This window comes from Monodelphis domestica, chromosome 2 (assembly GCF_027887165.1).
Source record: "Monodelphis domestica isolate mMonDom1 chromosome 2, mMonDom1.pri, whole genome shotgun sequence".
Classification (NCBI taxonomy): Eukaryota; Metazoa; Chordata; class Mammalia; order Didelphimorphia; family Didelphidae; genus Monodelphis; species Monodelphis domestica.
The window spans coordinates 487,315,056-487,321,303 of record NC_077228.1 but is presented as its reverse complement, the minus strand read 5'-3'; the positions used below and the strand labels follow the sequence as shown (position 1 = coordinate 487,321,303).

At 38.4% G+C, this 6,248-nt stretch overlaps 1 pseudogene; it reads left to right on the top strand.

Annotated features, from left to right (window-relative positions):
- Positions 1–3,529: 3,529 nt before the first annotated feature.
- Positions 3,530–3,959, top strand: LOC100620025 (transcription factor BTF3-like; annotated as a pseudogene).
- Positions 3,960–6,248: the final 2,289 nt, after the last annotated feature.

Sequence of the window (6,248 nt, the reverse complement as noted above, 5' to 3'; positions counted from 1 at the left end):
ATGAACTTTAATAGCAAGTCCATTTCATTGCCTTTAGATGCCCCATGGGTAGCACTGGGCCTGGGTAGTGACTGATTGATTCAGGCTATAGCCAATCAAATTCTATCTATAGTAAAAAAAATTGGAGTAGAACAAATGAAAAGATTTTCTTCCATCCATTTCTAACTAGGCATATTGAAAATGTTCTTCCAGAGGAGTAGATGAGATTTGGGCAAATTAGGATCCAGAGTGACCAGAGCAATGAGCCTAATGATCTTACTTGTAGATCAGAGATGTAAGGGTAGAAAATGTCCTTCATGGATTTGGAGTAAGGATAGAACTTGGGCACTACTTCTCTAGGGCTTTTCAAAGTGGAACAGTGGATAAAGTGCTGGGTCTGGAGTTAGGAAGACTCCTCTTCCTTAGTTCAAATCTGGCCTCAGACACTTACTAGCTATGTGATCCTGGACAAGTCTATTAAGTCTGTTTGCCTCAGTTTCTTCATCTGTAAAATGAATTAGAGAACAAACAGTAAACCACTCTAATATCTTTGCCAAGAAAACTCCAAGTGAGATTATGAAGAGTTGGACAATGCAGAAAAATGGCTGAGTAATAATAACATTCTTATTCTACTCATAAAGGGCAATCAATAGTTTTCTAAGAGCAACAATTGTTTTCTTGTCTACATGGTTTTGAAATCATGAGAATGGGAATAGGGATGTCAAGTCAAACAATAATATATCTTGTAAAAAATAACCTTTTACCTTCTGTCTTAGAATAGATATTAATTATCAGTTTCAAGGCAGAAGAGTGGTAAGGGTTAGGCAACTGTAATAAAGTAACTTGCTCTGAAGAATGTGAGGTCAAGTTTGAACCTGTGACATCTCATCTCCAAGCCTAGCTCTCTATCCACTGAACTCCAACTGCCCCAGTGATTTATCATTAAACAGAGTATGGGTTTTTATTTTTTAAAGAAAAGATTATGAAAAAGATTATCATGAGATATAATTAAAAGAATATTAAAATAACAACATTTATGATCAAATCCTGCCTTTCCTCTCTTGGCTTTCTTAATATAATGTCTATGTTCATCTCCAATGTCTCTCCCCCAATTCTTCCATCCTGTGAATCTGCATTCACATGCCACTCATGAGAAATACTTAATGTAGCCGAGAACCAGACTTCAAGATCATAGGTTTTACAGTTAATTAGTCCAATCAAATCCAACATTTTACAGATAAGGAAATAATGACTCAGAAAAGTTAGCTGACTTATCCAAAATCAAACTCATTGTAGAAGGTGGAAGTTGGCATTTGAACCCCGATTCTTTGCTTCCAAATACAAGTTCTTGTTCTACTATACCAAGCTGCCCACTGGAATTGTCCACTAAGGTCATCATCAGACATTCCAGCACCATTAAAAGGTAAGACATGGATTCCTATAAATATGGAGCCCCATTCCAAGTCCAATCTTTGAAATGTTCAGCTGTTGACAACAAACACATTATTGCTCTCTTTCAAGCCTCGTGAGGATTCAGAATGAGTCATTTATTGGGTTGAGGCTCCTAGCACTCATGCTTTGGGAAATAGTTAGAAAGGCTTAATGGTTAGGTCCCCTTGCATTATTCCATATACTTGGGGGAAGAAATCGTTGGTTTTTATACAGGAGCTTTTTGTGGTAACCAGAGAACTTGAAGAAGGAAAGTAAATACCCAGTGGGGAGAGTGAAGGGTAAAAAGAAGTATATGATTACCAGACACCTATTTCTAGACCTGATAAGTATAGGTTTGTCTGTTTCTACCAACTTGGGCTTTAAACCTCTTAGCTTTGTTTCTCAGCTTTGATACCATTATAAGCACAATCTTAGTAAGCATTCTTTTCTTTGATTGTGATATATTAGTTCTCAAAGAGAAGATTAATTCCAGTAACAGCCAGTAAGAAAGAAAACTGAAAGTCTGCCTAAACTTTTAGGGGTAATAGGGGGTTTCTTTTTTATATAATAAAGATTATACAGATTAGCAAAAAATTATTAAATTGTCTTGACTTGTGTCCAGAGTCTCTTTGTGTGTGTGTGTGTGTGTGTGTGTGTGTGTGTGTGTGTGTGTGTTGGGGGTGGAAGACTGGGACATGTGTGCCTGTGCTTCTCTCCCCTCTTATATTTGCATTTGGGGCTTAGATTTGTCTTTGGCTTCTTGTATGGTTTGGGATGAGACCCTCCCATCCCAAGGGAGGGGGGCAGGTGTTGCTCCAGTCGAGCGAATGGAACCAAATTACAGGACCGTCTGTCACCTCCTCTGGGAGAAGGTAGAGGGAGGGAGGGAGGGGGGGAATGGGAATGAAAGAAGGGGGGAAAAGGGAGGGGGAGGGGAAAGGCGACCACATGATGGAGAGAAAAGAAAGCAGAGCATTCTATTGATTCACAGAAGAGTTTGAAAACATGAGTCGTGACTCCTGATTCTTTCTCTTTGACTCAAAGATGAATGTAAACGTTAGAAGCAGTGCACAAATAACACAACAGACTTGTGGATAGGGACAGTAAGACAAGAAGACAAGAGAACATTTGGGGGGATGTAGCACCAGCTTCCATACAGAGGGTCATGAATTTCCACAGGAGGTAGGACAGCAGGGAGTGCCTCTCTCCCTCCTAATGACCCCTTCTGTGACCCTGAGCCACTTAGTATAGGCCCACAAGGCGCCAGACAACACATTGCCCTGAATTTTTTTCCTACTAAATTGACTGAATTTCCCCCCCCCCTTGTTTGTTTGTTTGGGGCTGAATTGACCAGGGCTGCATCTTCACACATCCCAATGGAAAACAGAAAAGTAATCATTATCCATGGATGGGCATTACAGGGAGCAAAATGGTTGTTTGATTGAATTTCGCTTTTAAAAACAACTTGAAAGGCCCCGATCTTTCACTTCAGTCAAAACATCCCAACCAGGTGGCAAGTGTGGACACAACCCACGTGAGTCACATTGTTTTAGCTTATAGTTGACAGTAATTAGTACTCTATTCAACCTCAACTTACTTTTCTGCAAGCTTGTGTTAATAACATCTGAAAAGTATATAGTGCTTTAAGGTTTAGCAAAAAGTTTCCATCTACTGTTTCATTTGATCCTCTCAACAACCCCCTGGGGGAAATATTATGTGTATTATTTTTTAGAAGAGAAAACGGAACTTTAACGAGATTGTGATTTGCTAATAGATTGAAGACTTGTCAGAGTGAGGATTTGAACCCAAGATCTCTTCTGACTCTATGTTTAGAACTTTCCCTCCTGTATCCCACACTTCTTCCATATCAGCATCAGAGTAATAACTAATCAATTTTATGTATTTTCATTGATGTCATAAACTACATAGATTCAGTCTTGTAGTGAGTCAAGTTTTAGAAAAGGGTTTTGATCTTCCTTAATCCAACTCGGTGGCAAAGGGGATAGTATCAAACCTGGGTTCAAGAAGATTCTGCCTTCTCCCACCTGTGACCCCATGAATAACACCCTGGTCATCTGCACAGCTCTGTTTTCATTCTGGCAAGATGAAAGAAACGATTATGAACCAAGAGAAACTTGCCAAGCTAAGGAACTGCTCAGAGAAAGAAGATGGTTCACAGAAGAACTACAGCAGATGATAAGAAACTTCCATTTTCCTCAAAGAAACAAGGAGTATACAATATCTCTATGAATATGTTTACCAACCAGGAGACAGTGGTCTACTTTACCAATCCTAAAGTTCAGGCATCATTGGCAGCAAACACTTTCACAGTTACAGGTCATGCTGAGTCAAAGCAGCTAACAGAGATGCTCTCCAGCATCTTAATCCAGCTTGGAGCTGACAGTGTGACTAGCTTAAGACTGGCAGAGGCTCTGCCCAAACAGCCTGCTGGTGGAAAAGCACCACTTGCTACTGGGGAAGATGATGATGATGAAGACTCAGATCTTGTTGAGAATTTTGACGAAGCTTCTAAGAACGAGGCAAATTGAATTGAGAATCAACTTCTGAAAGTTAAAACTTGAAAGTGATATGTGGCTGCTATTTTATATCATGTGACTGTTTCCCCCCCCCCCTTTTTCCTTTCCTTTTCTTGTTTTTGTTTATGGATCTAGAGAATTAGATCTTTAATATTTTGAAGCCCGTTGGACATTGCAGCTCTTTTCATTTATTGCTTATACACAATTCATTCTTTGCAGCCTAACTATGCTGAACAAGCCTGGAATTAAAGTTTGGAAAAAAGGTTAATAAAATCTTTACCCAGTAAAAAAAAAAAGACTCCCCTTCCTGAGTTCAAATCTGATCTTTGTAATCCTGGGCAAGTCACTTAAACATATTGCTTCTGTTTCCTCATCTGCAAAATGAGCTGCAGAAGGAAATGGCAAACCACTCCAATATCTCTGCCAAATAAATTCCAAATGGTGTCATGAATTGACCAATATGACTGACCAACAAAGAGACTTAGTAGCTTTGTGACTGAAGGCTAGGTACTTAATCTCTCTAGAGCCTCAGTTTCCTTCTTTGTACAATAATAATAAAGTCGCATCTCATCTAGGAACCTTCCCATTCTCTGCCCTGATTTCTTTTTCTTTGACCTCCTAACATATTTTAAAAGTATCGATCTATTCCATACTATGCATTCCCTGAATAAATATGGTCAGGTTCTATCCTCTGGTTATTTTATGCTTATTTATCTCTTAATTAGGTAATAATTTCTTTGTGAATAGTGACTGTGGAATCCGCATATCCTATATCCCCCAGGGAAGTACTTCATAGAGCCATTGTGAAGCTTTGATGAAATAATGTAGGTAAAGGGGTTTGCCAACCTGAAAGTGTCATGTACAAATCAGTAACTGTGATTGCAGGTTTCAAATATAGCTGATAAGAAAGAATGTGCTCTTGCTTGGGAGCACCTTGGGAGAAACTGCCTTTGCTGGAGACCCAAGAGAGACAGCACAATGTTATTCCTAGTTGCCTGAGGATAATATGAATAGAATAATGAAGGACACTTTGTCTGAAAGGATGGACAAGAACAATTATTTGCCATTTTCAATTAAAAAATTTTAAAAAAGATTTAATGGTGCCAAGTAGAAACAAGAAAACTAAAGAATTCTGGAACCAGACAGAGAATGACCATCAATCCATCAACCAACAATTATTTATTAAGCATTGTGTGTCATGTACTGTGTTAAATGTTGAGGATACAAAAAAGAGTCAAAAGACCTTGCCCTTAAAGAGCCATGATAGCAAAGTCTTTGTCAATTTCCAGAAGTCTTTGGATCAAAATGGACTTATCATTTTTCCCTTCTTCTTGGAAAGAAAAAGATGGATAAACTGTCCATTCCAATTTATAACTGAGTGGCACAGTGGGTAGAGTCCCAGAACTAGAGTCAGGAAGGCTCATCTTTGCAAGTTCAAATTTGGTCTCAGACATCTGGAAGTTGTGTGATTTTGGACTGGTCTCTTACCCTTCTTTGCTTCAGTTTCTTCATCTTTAAAATGAACTCAAGAAGGACAAATGGTAAACCACTCTGTTATCTTTGCCAGGAAAACCCCAAAATGGACCATGAAAAGTTGGACATGAATGAAAAATAACTAAGCAAAACAATATTTGCTCTTTCAGGGGAAAAGAAAAAAATGAGACATTATATAGAGTGGAGATAGACTTCTTTATCCTTCAAATGACAAAATGATTGGCAGTGATATTTTCATATGTGTTAAGAGGAAAGAATTTTTAACATACAATTTTTTCAGGCAAGATTCTAGCTCTAAGGATTCTTTTAAATAACAAACGATCTCATTGAAAGGTAAAAAAAAAAACAGTCCATTATCCAGATGTGGTTGTTGCTTGGTACCATCCATATGGATGTGTAGAAACATCCAAGTGCTTAACTATATTGTGTACTTTGGGCTTACGGGTTTGGTGTGTTATAGACACAGTACAAAAGTAGTTGTAGAAAAGAAAAATAAGTAGGCATAATAAAATAGACATTGGGAGTTTTGAGGGGAGAGAGAAGGAAGGAGAAAGAGAGAGAGAGAGAGAGAGAGAGAGAGAGAGAGAGAGAGAGAGAGAGAGAAAGAGGCTAAATTAAATTAAATTTCTTAGAAAGAGAACATTCTCCATTCTCTATCAATCTCTGAACTATTACTTAGGAGTCCTGTCCTAAAATGAATGATCTTATCCAAGTGGGGAGTATGGTATACTGAAGGAAACATCTCCTGAAACTGAGAACAGAAACAGAAAAGAAACAGAAAACATGGCTTTAATTCCTGGATCCTCT